Here is a 14426-nt window from a genome sequence, read left to right as displayed (position 1 = left end):
CTCTTGACTGACTCATTAAGCGTTTCTATAAGGAAGTCAACAGCGCTTCTTTAAACAAATATGTAAACAATTTAAGAAGCGAGAACTTTGAGTCACCTGCATATGTAGATATAATAGCCACCATCTCGGCAAAGAAAGAAATTATGAAAAACAACTGGTTTAAGGTAAGTTAAAGTAAGACTGCTTTAATTTTAGAAATTTCGGGAACAAAAAATTTTAACAAAAAGGCTTAGAAAAATTACCAAGAAATTACCAGACCGCAGGGATAAAAACCGGTAAGTAAAATATTTTGATTGATTTTATTTTGATAAATTAGCTGTATTTTCCAATCTCTTAAATGGTTACTCAACTTTAGTGACTCGGCACGTGAAGTCTTCAGAAAAAAAGTACCTCCACAAGTATAGATTTTGATCTATATATTTAGGCTAAGTAAACATATTTCAGACAAAATTTCTTTGTAACGTTTTAATCAGTAAAATTTGTTAAGCTAAAAGCTTTTATTGTTACTGGGGAACGAATATGAAATCCATTCAAATTTGAAGAAAAAACTCTATCGGACAATAAAGTTCAATTTGATATCATGATTGCTTTATTTAGAACAGAGTATGTATGTATGCATTTCTTATTGCCAGCTGATAAATGAAAACGATATTTTGTTAGAAGTGAGTACTGATATTTCGTCAAGTTCTGGAAAAATTTATCAACTTGAATCATAATGAGTAGTACATAGTTATATCTATGTTCATCAGATTAAAAATATAATTTTAAATTTCTGAAAGTACCCCTTTTATTGAATAAAGTCTTGCGCGCTTGAAGTTTTTGAGACAAAAATACACCGACATGCTTGCTATCGAAGTGCATATAGCACAAATGCGCAATCAGCCAAGACTCACTTTCCACATATTTCTGAATTTTTTTGCGCAATTTTCTACCATCAATTCCATTTGCTATAGTGGGAAATTTCTTGCAGAACAACAAATTTCTGGCACTTCTTGTGAAAAATATTAAATTACCAATTTTGTAGGGAAAAAATGTGAAAAAATTACAAATAGCAAAAATTTGTTGTAGAAACATTTTTGGGTCTTCATAATTTTTTATAAAAATTGTGCCCACAATTCATAAGAAATATGCGCTTGAAATTTTGTAGTTCCGATCGTCATAAAGAAACTAACGGTACTCCTAAATGAGTCTTTTGAATTGCTTTGGAAAGCAAATATTTCTTGGCCAAGATGATAGCAGTTTTTTTTGTGTGTTGATTTTGAGAGAAATTCATTTAGAAATTTATGCATCGATTTTTTGCTCCAAATTTAATCGATTCGTTGAATCTCTAGTTAGCAGAGGTTCTAAAAAAATAGACGAGCTTGTTTTGTTTGGAAGAAAATGCATAGCAACTTCAACAAAAAAAATTTTGTAACTCAAACTGCAAACTCAAAAAAATACAAAAATTTTTTGAAAATTTGTAATTTTTATGAAATTTTGTTGAATTGTTATACATTTTTGTAGGTACTATGCGTATGTGCCGCACAAGAATGAAAGTGACAATTTAGTAAACTGTGTGTACATATTTGCAATGAGAGCGCCAGATTGGCAACCCTTGTTTCGACGGTATCAACGAACGTTGGCCAACTCTCAACTTTTAATGCAAGTCATAAATAGAGAAATGCTCTCCTAGTTTGTGCAACAACAATTGCAGTTGCATGCAGTTTGGCAAACAAAAAATTTTCTACATAACACCACCGACCTTTGCTGAAATACAGCTACTGCAAATTTTGAGTAAAATTAAGAGAATTCCCATTTTTACCAGAAAGAATGGAGAGAATTTTGGCGAACAATCTAGAAATTCTCGGTAAACAAAATAAGATACTTACAAAGTTTGTAAACAGCAGTTAAATGGTGCGGGTAGAAATACGTGTGTTTATAAATTTGAGTATACTTATAAGATATGTATGGATGTACATATAAACACATGTAAGTTTGAAGTTGTGAAAAAACTTTTTAACAGCCAAAAGTCGCTTGGAATTCCGTACTATAAGTAATAGAACTTATTTTAATTTCCTCACACAAACACAATGATTCGAAACTGTTTTTCGATAAAAAGCAGAAATTTGTACATATTTGTTTTTCATCTTAATAAACAAAAGCTACGGCAAGTTGTCGATTAATCAACATAAAATCGAGAAAAAAAAAACAAACCAAAAATATTAATTAATAAATAAACTTGTCTCCATTGGAACAACAAATATACATACAGAAGTTATTGCTATTATTGTACACAAAATCAACAAATTGAATTGAAGTCGAAGATAAAAGCAGAAAACTACACACTTGTACAAATACCTACATATGTATCGTTCAATTTTTGAGCGGTTCAGTGAAGAGCAAAGCTCTAATGGGTGGGGTAGATGAAGAAAACGGGGGCTGAAAGTAACATAAGTGATGACCAAGGCCTGATGAGCCACAGTGACAGCTTAAAGCTAACAATGAGCTGTCAGTTTGCTGTCTTTTGTTGACATACGCTATTAATTTTTAACCGACTTCCAAAAAAGGAGGAGGTTATCAGTTCGTCGGAATATTATTTTTTTTTTTTATGTATGTTACCACATAACTTTGGACCACGTCAACTGATTTCGATAATTCTTTTTGCATCGGAAAGGTAGTGCCTCAGAGGTGGTCCCATACTAATCTGGTTGAGATCCGATCAGTAGATCTTGAGATATATATATATATATATATTTTTTTATATGGGAGTTGAAGTCGGTTTTTTTTCTAAAAATTACTTGTTTTTTTAGTTTTTCGCGCGGCAATCAAAAAGCAAAATTTTTATCTTTAGGCCGCCTATGTATACCATAAGATACCTACTACTATATTTATATTAGACTGCATCACCGAAAAAGGTTGCGGTTTTTCGGCCGGGATTACAAAACGTATTATTAAGGGATTCAGAAGACGTGTTGACCGGCGTAATATCTTAAGCTTAAGCTTTTTTTATGTAAAATAAGGGTTAAAATGTTTTTATGGGGAGCTAATTATAAATTTTTTATCAGTTTAAAAAAATTTCGGTATACATTTGAAAACTTCCACCAAAATGATTCGGAAAAATATTATGATTTTCATACGTAAGTTGGACCCATTTTAAAATACCTCCAAACATGGATTTTTTAATGAATAAAAATAGTTTCTTAAAGTATTTCTAAAAAAAAAATCCTCACAGATGACCAAACAGTTTAAGCTTAAAAAATATCTATACAAATATTTAAAAAAAAAAATTTTTGTCTGAGTTATTCAAGTTTTTCTTAAACCAACATTTGAAAAAAGGTCAAAAATAGCATCGAAAATCTCATTATTGTGTTTACATTGAAAATTTTTAAAAATTTTTGTATGCAAATTTTTTAAGCTTAAACTATTTTGTCATCTGAGTTGATTTTTTTCAAAAAATTCTTAAACAAAAATAGTTTATTCATAAAAACTCCATTTTTGGATGTACCTTTTTTCAAATCGGTCCAGTTCACGTAAATCCTAATATTTATCCAAAATATTTTGGTGCAAGTCTTAAAATATAATAGATTTTATAATTCCAGTGGACAACATTTTTTTTTTGTATAAGGGGGTGATGCAGTCTAATGTACCAGCATGTACATATCTACATACATATAGAGAAAACATGTTGTATAGATCGCAAAATGAATAAACTGCCCGTGTAGTAGAGAGAGGAAGAGTGTTGACAACGAAAAAAATAATACTAATAATAAAATATATGTAAAAATATCACTTAAAACACTTACGTAAAATTGTTTCTACAGCCGGCAAGTTGCAAGATATCTTACTGCTGCTAGTTATAAAAGTATTTGAGTTTACTATATTCACTTATATTGCTTTACCTTTTCACACGCCAAATAGCACAATTTAATAATCACCAGAATACCAGATTGTAGTACCCACACAATTTTTTTTTTTTTTTTTTAACGTTGGTTTATGGTTTTTTCACCTCCTCGCTTATTTTCAGTCAATCTTTTCTCCATTCCTCATATGTTAATTTCTTCCAAACCTGTCCACAGCAGGCGATTAACAACCGGTTTTAGGCCGCATTTATAATTTTAGACACTGCTTCCTATTTTTTACTCATTTGCTGTTTTTTTGTTTGGCTGCTGTTCAGGTAATAAAACCAAAACAAAAAAAAAAATCCACAACAACTGCTAACCGGTTTATCTAGCTGCACATTTCTTTTACTTTTGTTATTTATTTACACCAAAGCCTGTTGGTCGATTTAAAATCCCAAGAAAATTTGCCTCCAAATACAAAGCACGTGACTTTGATTTTTAATTGCACACTTTAGTTTATAAAACTTGTGAATTATATACATATGTATGTACATAGATAATCGCACAAAATGGTTCCTTTCTTCAAAAATTTGAATCTCTTCACTCTGCTCAAAGCAAAAAATCCTCTGGCGTTCTAGCCAGACACACCCACTTAGTGCAGCGCGCTGTTCACAGCGGTTTTAATTGCACGAGACAAGGCAATTTTATCACTTCAGTTTGAAAATCTAAAACGCTTTAGTGTTTCCGTTCTTAATACTTTTTAAATTATCAATAAATTTATACTGGATTTGTTTTCTTTTTCTGCACGTTTTCAAGCGAAAAAATTGCCTTCCACAAACATTACTCAGGTAAATGTTTAAAGAGTCGCACCACAATCTAGCTTGCTGGTTGAAAGTGAACTGAATTGATATAATACGCGCCACTTTATCTACAGATTCCTCAACTACTGTGCAAAGCGTCCAGGGATGCCAAATCTGTCGAGGAAAACTCCCCCAAAATCCCCCATTTTTAGTGGTTTTCCCCTTAATATGTTTTCTTTAATTAAAAAGCGTTGCTGAAACCCTATTTGAAGGTGCTGATGCGCTCAACTCTGCATTCAACGACGGTTTGCTTTGATGAAATTTACACGGTCATACTATTTACTTTGAATACTGATCTTATTACAATATTAACTAATCGTTCATTTCCACCAAGCCTTAACTGCAGTTTATGCCTATTGGAAAAAGCAAATTACAACTCGAAGGAGCTGGTTGCTCATATTAAGTACAAGCAAACGAAAGGAAAATAGCAGAAATTAAAAATTAAACCTTTTGTTAAAATAAGTGTAACTTATCAGAGCTTCTAACTGCAGTTAAGCGTTTGGTGTAAATGGGCTATTAGACGAAATTTCGACCAAAAAAAATTCGAAATCAAAATTGGATTAAAAAATAATAAGCTAAATTTTTGGCTCATTTGGGCCGAGTTCAAACAACTTAGCCAACTTAGCCACCACCACATATTGACTAGTACTTATAATTTAGTATCTGTGATTTATAATAAAATATCAAATATTTTCCGCCAAAGACATCAGGTCTTTCCCCATTCGCCCTCAAAGTGGGAATTCCGCCATAATGGGGGAATTCACCCGCAGTAGGCATCCCTGAAGGCAACCAACAACATGAACGCACACTAACGCAAAATGCTGAAAATAACGCATACATATTCACATTCAAGCATAGGTACTTATCGATGGCAACTGAATAACAGAGAGCGTGTGATATTGAGGGAACAGTGATAAATATGCGTACATAATATGTAGCTGCATTGCATTATCAGAGCTCTGTTATGTACATACAGTGTAGCATATATGTATGTATACGCATTTTTGGCTAATAATTTTTGATTTAAAAAATTATGATCAATAATATATATAGCTGTACTCGATTTTTTATTTTTTTTTCAAAAATTTGATGGTTTTTAAACTTTGGTGAAAATTTGCTGAAAATTCTTTAGTGTTTTCCAAAGTTTGAAGTTTTGATTTACATGATTGTTGTTGTAGAATGTGCTAAACGTTAAAAAAAAAGCCGATCCGACCCGCGAAGGCAGGAAGTGCCAAATGGAGTATGCCAGCAACAGACCGCTGTTTGTGTCACAAGTAGTGACCAATCAGCAATCCCACAAGTCGGCTGCAGTCCCATCCGCACTACGCACTATTTTTTAAAGTAACCGAACTAATCTTGAATTCATTTAAAAGTTCGTTTAATGACGAGAACAGCGAATGTCTACTTTCAAAAATCGACTGAAAGCTGACTGAGGTATTCAACTTTTCATGTGATAAACTGAACATCGATTCATCGCCAACTAACGCTTGCGAGCTATTGTATGAAATCAGTTTTCGTATTATCGTTTTCATATGCCCGACAGTTGTATTATTGTGAATGGCTGTGGTTTTTATTTACTTTTTATTGTGGACCAACACGACAGTCGGGTCTACGTAACCGAAAGGACCCAGATTTATATCTGGCCAAGGACGGTCACTCCAGCAATACTCCCCAGAGACTCTTTGGGGAATTTGTATGCTGTTACAATAACAACAACAGCTACGCTAACTATCGGATTGTTTTCCACAAACATCAAATTGTAAACCGGTGTTTGACAAATTTCATATTTCGATTCGACCTACAAGGGAAGTGATGTTATCCCAGGTATTTTGGAGTGACGCACAGTACAATAGTTCCATGATTTTAAATATTTTTGTCACCAGAACACTTTAATTTGATTCATTATAAAAATATGCACAACAAATTTCGCTTAACGGAGAAAAATGGGTTTGGCTAACGAAATTAATATATGTGACCTGGTCTACGAAAAGGGAGCTTACGCGCGAAAAAAGTTTTCTGTGAAAAAGCTGTTAAAAGTGAAAATCATCTCATCTTCCATCCGAATCAACCAAAAAGTGAAAATTGATTTTTTTGACACCTAAACCCCCGTTTCCGTAGACCAGGTCACATATGTAATTTCGATAAGGAAATTTATTATTATTTTGACTACGATAAAGCAATTGGATATGACAAGAAAAGTCTTGCTATAGCAAATAGCAGGGCCACCACCACTCAACGGCTAATACTGGGTACCAAATCTTTTCTTCTGAGTTGAAAAGCAATTGTGAGCACAACGTAATTATTTTTTCGATTGTATTAAAGATCTTTGATGACCTAACCACTGCAGCATTTATGCATTAGAATTAACAGGTGGCAAATCTGTGGTTCTACACCAAGCCTCTACAAAGCGAACTTTTGCGATCTACTTTAACAGCCATGCTGCTAAGATTAGCATTACAATGCTATGAAGTGTTCATTGGTCCCTAGTCACAGGACAGTTACATGGCCAACGAGCTATACGAAAAAAAACTGTTGAGAAATTTGCTAAGAGAATGGGTACACCTAAGATTCTTAAACCCTGGTTAGGTACTTCTTTTCGAGGCTGCAATCAGCAGAGTTGCCGCGGAACAACATGGCCTCAAGAAATGATTCATATATCTCCACCGCTTCCGTTGAACGGGACACTGGCTTACATACATATGTGGACACAATGTCAAAAGGACGGGATACCAAACCAATCATTTCTAACTCAACTGCAAACACGGGGAAAAGGTGGAGCACGTTGATCAATGTTTATGTCAATGTCATGGCCTGACCAGGAGGCCCTCGTTTTTTGGATTCAGGAAAAATTTTGCCTAAATTATACCACTGTTCATTATGTTTAACGTTATATGTAAAGAAAACCTGTTATTTTACAGCAGACTGTAATATTAAGCAGGCGAAAGTCGTAGAACAGCGTAGAGAAAATGCTCTGAAACCGGTGTACATAGATATGCATATGTATATCTAACAGTAGGGGGCTGAGTAATACATAGTGGGTACTCACACATTTATAATTAGACTTGAAGAGTCTCAGGCGTAGAGAGTATGGTTCACAGTAGGGGAGCAAAATACTGTTATTTATATACAACAGCTGCTTTCAGTGTTCGTACGAGTGTATGTATTGTATACATATAGGTATGCATATAACTACATATGTGCATATCAGAGGTGGTTTCTCCGCTATGGATAGACTATAAAACAACAAATATTTGCTTGCTTATTTTTTACCGGCACTAATACTAATAAAGTTTGCAAAACCGTGATGCATGTACGTACATGTGTATGCGCGCCATCATGTTTGTTTATTTTGTTTTTACTTCTTGCTGAATTTTTTCTTACATTTAAATAAATCTTACCCTACTATTAAATTACGCAGTTGAAAAACGCCGGCATGGAAGAATTTGGAGGTATGTACTTAGGTGTATGCTTGTATTTACATATATAAATACATATGTATTTGTGTCTTAAGTAAGCCTATAAAACCAAGAACACTGCCCAGTCGTACATATGTATGTATGTATGTATGTTCCAAATGTACATACTAAGGTAAAAATGGAGTAGCGTTAATTTCTTTATCGACAACACTAAAACTAATTGCACCCTTGGGAGCTAAACGTAATTAGGTAATGCGATTTATTGTAGAGGGTATACCAGAATGCAAGCAATATGTGGAATTAACCTCTAAAATGGAGTGTCTGGCAAACAAATTAAGTTACAAATGTCTCTAAGTTTTTTTTTTAACTAAGGTGACCCAGCCCAAAATAGTTTTCTACGACACTTTCTGCTGAGCACATCACCTTGTTAATCACTTATCCAACTATCAACTATGTATGTATGTACATTAGGGTGGCCCTTAAATATAGGAAGCAAACTTTTACATCAGATTTCCTAAACCTCAACCCCTACGCCGATGCTACTATAGTCGAAGATATCACATAAAAGTTTTGTCTCGATTGAAATCGGTTAAGGCGTGTCGCACAGAAGGCAATGTTCAAAAATTTTTATGTGATATCCTCGACCTTAGTAGTATCGTTTTTTGGCTATTAAAAAAAAAATGTTTTTAATTTTTTGAGTCCATAGAAACATTTGGCCTTTGACCCATTTGCGACACACCTTAACCGACTCCAATCAACGGTCAAAATTTATATGTGGTATCTGTAACCATGGTATTACCGATTGAGGTGGTGGTCGCACACCGTACATACATACATATGTGCGTTAGGATGGTCCAAAAATGCATGTTTTAAAGGAACTTCGGACGTTTTATGCTCTCACCCCTAGGACTTTTATATAACGAAATACACCTCTGTTTTTTATACCTTTAATATACCCTTTTTTAACTCAAAAAATATTTAGAGGTCGCTCAAAGCGCTCAAAGTTTTCCATGTATTTTAAATAAAAAAAAAAACACTTCGTAGAAATGGTATAGAATTTTTGAAAATCCATATTTTTCGATCGGAAAACTGTTTCTCTTCATAAACAATTGGGTATTTTTATTGGAAGTCTTCTGAAGAGAACCAGAGTTCTCCGATCGAAAAATGTTGATTTAAAAAAATCCTATACCATTTCTACGAAAAGTGGTTTTTCCAAATATAAAATACATCGAAAAGATTGAGTGCTTTGAGTGACCTTTAAGTCTTTTTTTAGTTCAAAAAAGGTATATTTTTTCGTTATAGAACAATCCTAGGGGTGAGGGCATAAAAAGTCTGACCTTACTTTGGACCACCCTAATGTGCATAATATATGTATACCTTCATATATCCATATGTACCTGCAGCTGCCTCTCACATATCTACTTGTTAGTTTGTTAACAATTTGTTGTTTGTTTGGTATTATTTGAGTTGTAAATAGTATACTGGTTTTTATTGTTTTTCAAATAACTGCGACGCTATTATTTTTGTTGCTATCAATTGGTTTATTGTTTGCATTAATTAATTACACTGCGGTGAAAATGTCATACAACAGAGAATTGTTAGGGCGGTGTAGGGGTATATACGTACCCAGCAAAGAAGCTGGAATCATTTATTGGGGTAACGTATTTACCTAAGAAACGAATGCGAAATCGGAGGAAATCGGCAAACGCTTCCACTTTCGCTTCGAGGACGCATTACTTTAACATGGGCGTGTCATTGGAGGTGATGGCTTGCACAACTTTTGGTAGGGGGCGGGGTGGGGACTCGACCCTATTAAGCTGGCATTCCAGGGTACTATTTTATATATATATAAGGAAAGTTAGGGGGTGGGGGGGGCTCGAGCATCCCCCTACCTGGCTACGCCCGTTAAAATATTAGTAATTTTGATAAAAAGCTTGTAATATTTTTCTAACTAATTTAAATTTGATATGTTCTTAGTTTCCTGAAGCAATAAATTTTCTGAATATAACAACAAAATTATAATTTTTTTTTTGAGTGCACGATTGAAGATTTACTGTATGCATGCAGTACATGTGTACATACATAAGTACTCGGAGCAACGGCCGAAATCACCAGACAAGGTAATACGATTTATGATGGGTATCCATATTCTACATATTGAATTAGGTGATAGGGAGCATACTCCTTTCTATTTAAATACATACATATACATGCAGGTATGCATTTCCCCTTTTTCTTTCCTTTCCCTTTCGTTCAAAAAACCAACAACTGCCAAAGCCGGCGCCCTAATGCCAGACACTTGGCATTTGCCTACGTGATAAAAGTCATGTTGCGCAATACTTGGTGGGCCGATGCTGGCGACACCTCTGGATGCGGGCGTATTGGGCGTGTAAGAATCGCACGTTTACACACATATATATATATATATATATAACTGCCAGTGTGGGCACCCAAAACATCAGACTATCTACCTACCACCATAACAAATAACACGTGATTCGATTTCTTTAACTTTTGTTTTTTGTTTTATACCTTGCAAGTCCACCAGCTGGTTGTTTTTGTTTTTGTTTTGTGAAAATGGAAAATTTCTGAAAACAATGTAAAGGTTTGAATGAGATGGGTTTATTGCAAGTTCTACAAAGAGAGAGAAAGAGGGAGAGAGAGAGAGAGAGATGTAACATAAAGTGAGCGCGCATGCGTCTTAAATGAAGAGTAATTAACATAAACATAAATATTCCGGTGTCGCAAAGAAGTTTCGGTATTATGTACATACCTATGCTGCTATCTGATCTATAATTGTTTATAATTTGTTGTTGTTGTTGATTTTCTTTATAATTAGACTAATTATATATATATTACAGCCAGCGTCAAAAATATGAATACGTCGACGTTTTGACGATTTTAGTTATCTATATTTTTTATACCAAATCTTTCTTAATTTTTTATAGAAATACGATTCGTTCAACATCAAAAACCACAAAAATCATTTTTTTTAATTTTGTATAGAACTAGTCGGCCGCTGTGGTGTAGTGGTAAGCAGTGCGCGCTTCCACTCCGCAACGCCTGGGTTCAAACCCTGGTCAAAGCAACATCGCAAAAAATAGAGAAAAAAGGTTTTTTTCTTAACAGCGGTCGTCCTTGGCAGGCAATGGCAAACCTCCGAGTGTATTTCTGCCATGAAAAACAGCTTCTCATAAAAATGCAATCGCCGTTCGGAGTCGGCGTAAAACTGTAGGTCCCTCCGCTTTGTGTGACAACATCAAGGCGCACGCCACAAATCGGAGGAGAAGCTCGGCCAAACACTAACATATGTGTAAGCGCCAATCTAAAAAAAAAAACAAATAGAACTAGAAAATTCAAAAAAATACCATGAAAATTTAAAAAAGTTTCAAAACAATTTCTTAGATTTTGAGTATGAGGGGTAAGTTTCAAGTCTCTAAAGATTACCGTTGATTTTTGAGTTTTTTTTTTGCTGACGGTGTTTCGCATTTTCGTCCACATAAAAATTGATTTCGTTCATGTGTTATATGGAAGAAAGTGTGCAACACCCTCGACAAAAAAAAAAAAATCCTCAAAAATCAACGGCATACTGAAAAATTTTATAAGAAATTGAATTAAGAGATTTAAAAATTTTATGAAAATTTGTTGATATTTTTTGCATTTTCCTGAGTTCTGTATAAAATTAAAAAAATCGTTCTTGTGGGTTTTGTTGTTGAATTAATTATATTTTTATATAATCGTTACAACGTCAGCGTATTCATATTTTTTGACGCTGACTGTATATGTGTTTGACTTACATCGATTAAAGAGCGAAATACACAACACAAGCGGCTTGACAAACCAAGCGAAATTTCCCTTAGCTTCAAGCCATTTGTGCTGTCTATGGGGTGTTTGAAGATTTGACAAACCGCTTGAGGGAAATTTGAGCAAATATCAAATTTTTTTGATTTTCTGGCCGCCATGTTGACGTTTGATCAAACCGCTTGCGATGTGGATGGTAAATCGCCTCAATTGCAACTGAAATTTAACCAAGTGAAGACGTAAGGGAGAATAATGGTAGAAAACTAAAATGTTTTACATTGTTAACCGAAAGAAAACTAAAATTCTGTGCTTGAACGACTCATGTTTGCATGGTCTATGGCAAAATGGGAAAAGTATGTTTGACAAGCCGCTTGTGTGGTGTATTTCGCTCTTAACTTTTTCCCATGAGTTATTTACATTTACAGTGGCTTCGAAATTTAATTAACAAATGCTGTTAAGGCCGAAAGCATTTAGAAAGTGACACATTTCATAAATCGCGCCCACAATTTTTCCTTTCATTCCAGCTTTGCTTTTCAAACCTGCGCTATATCATTCTGTTAGAGTTTAGATATGAAGGCGAGATTTGTACGAAAGCAGAGGTGATAAAAGTTTTAGAATATTCAAAACCAATTCTTGCTTTAAATATTTCTATTCAGCCTTATCGCTTATTCCATGTGAATAAATAATTTCCATAATTTAGCAGACGAAACAAAAATAAATTGAGAAAAATAGTTCACAGTTACAGTTACAACAGTTAGTTTATAGTAAAACCATAATCAAAATTAGTCGTCATTTTTGCATTTCTATTTTTTTAAAATAAAAAATAATCATAATTTTTGCTTATTATTTTTTGCGATCATATTAAATTTACATTGATTTATTTGTTATTTTAAGATTTATTTTTTTTTTTATATGATAACGGATTAAAATCGGTCATAAAAAATATTCTCCACTATAACGTTAAAAAGTTGTTGCAAAAAAATAAAAAAAACACAAACTAACGATTAAGTTTACCGAAAAAATAAGAAATCCAAATTTAACGATAATTCTTGATCGAAAAAACAAAAAAAAAATAAAATTTTCAATGATCTGAAAGTAAAAATGTGTACATAACTGTGAGGAATATTTGTTTACATGATTTTCGCGACAGGGCCAATTAATTTTACAAACGCAGTTTATACATTTTTTCCTTTTGAAATTTTAAAGAACTCTTAATCATAATATACATATCTCGTGCAAACTCAATTTAGCTACACTTAACCCTTAAAAGCTATATGGTTGTAATAACACCCAGGTCTAAGGAACTTTAATGTAAATTTTATTTTATTACTAACCTGACGAAATTAATTATGTCAGAAGTCGAAGTAAAGTCCAAGGCATATAAATTATTTTTTTCTTCAGACTTAGAACACAATTGTTCCTGAAATATAAAAAAATTAGGATCGAGCGCTATCAGTTTTTTTGAACTAAACTAGCTTAGCTTGTTTGCTTACTTATACTACAGTACACAACAACAGCCTAGAGCGGACAAGACTGCAAACCCGCCACTGCGTTGTATGTTGTACATCTGCCGTTCAAGCGCTTTAATATCAAACTGTTTACCTTACGCACAACAAAAGTAAAAAAAAAAACAACAAAAAAATTCACTTGCTTTGAAGGTCAGCATTCGTAGCTACATACATACATACATACATATGTACAACATCATACTGTTATGTTGCTCAAAAGGGTGGGATTTCAAAATCAGCCTAAGCTCATCCCTTGGAAACCCGCAATGTTTGCTTCATAAATTTAGACAGTCACGTTCTGTTTATTGCGTTTCATAATTATTTACGTAGTTCAGATAGAAGTACATACATGAGTACATACATAAGTCGCCTGAAATAATTTGAAAAATCTTCTTTGGATTTTGCACGGGGTGGGGAGCGAACTTGTGTGCTGCCTTCTCAAACCAAGCGGATGCGGCAACCTAGTCGCATTTTAACTTTATTTTTTTATTTCACTTTAATTTTTCATTTAATTTCACTTTTTAGTTTGTGTATATACGATTTTTATACCCGAGCGCACTTGTGCACAAGGGTATTATAACTTTGTTCACATAACGGTTGTTTGTAACAGGCAAAACGAATCGAGATAGATATAGACAAATGTATACATAAATGATCAGAATGAAAAGAGAAATCGATTAAGCGGTGACTGTCTGTCTGTCCGTTGAGATATCTTAACGAAACTTTGTACGTGCACTTCTTTCTGGCGTACGGCGGATAGTATTGAAAATGGGCAAAAGCGGACAATAACCACGCCTACCTCCCATATAACGGTAATTTTGAGAAATACGAAAACTGTGATATTTTAGTAACTACTGAAGATTATTCACTCAAAATTGAACTTTACAATAATTTTTAGACCAAAAATAACATTATTATAAATTTTTGGAAAATGGGCATAGCCACGCCCACTTATGGTTACATGTGTATATCTTGGTAACCGCTGCACCAATTTCTTCCAAACTTGGCACAGTTGTTGGCCTT

The 14426-nt window shown here is 33.8% G+C and overlaps 1 protein-coding gene and 1 long non-coding RNA gene across 2 annotated transcripts in view; both read right to left on the bottom strand.

The window, feature by feature from the left end:
* The window catches only part of LOC108380308 (uncharacterized), a 60094-nt gene extending 55747 nt beyond the window's left edge, over nucleotides 1-4347 (bottom strand). Inside the window, exon 1 of the long non-coding RNA XR_001849553.1 lies at nucleotides 3783-4347. This is a non-coding gene — a long non-coding RNA (uncharacterized LOC108380308). The remainder of the gene's footprint in view (nucleotides 1-3782) is intronic.
* The window catches only part of SNF4Agamma (SNF4/AMP-activated protein kinase gamma subunit), a 263585-nt gene that overhangs the window by 99509 nt on the left and 149650 nt on the right, over nucleotides 1-14426 (bottom strand). The gene's annotated exons all lie outside the window — the stretch shown is intronic.

The sequence above is a fragment of the Rhagoletis zephyria genome, unplaced genomic scaffold (genome assembly GCF_001687245.7).
Source record: "Rhagoletis zephyria isolate East Lansing unplaced genomic scaffold, Rhagoletis_zephyria_1.1 Rzeph_scaffold_00126, whole genome shotgun sequence".
NCBI lineage: Eukaryota > Metazoa > Arthropoda > Insecta > Diptera > Tephritidae > Rhagoletis > Rhagoletis zephyria.
Note: the sequence above shows the minus strand (reverse complement) of the source record. Positions and strands in the feature narration are given on the sequence as shown.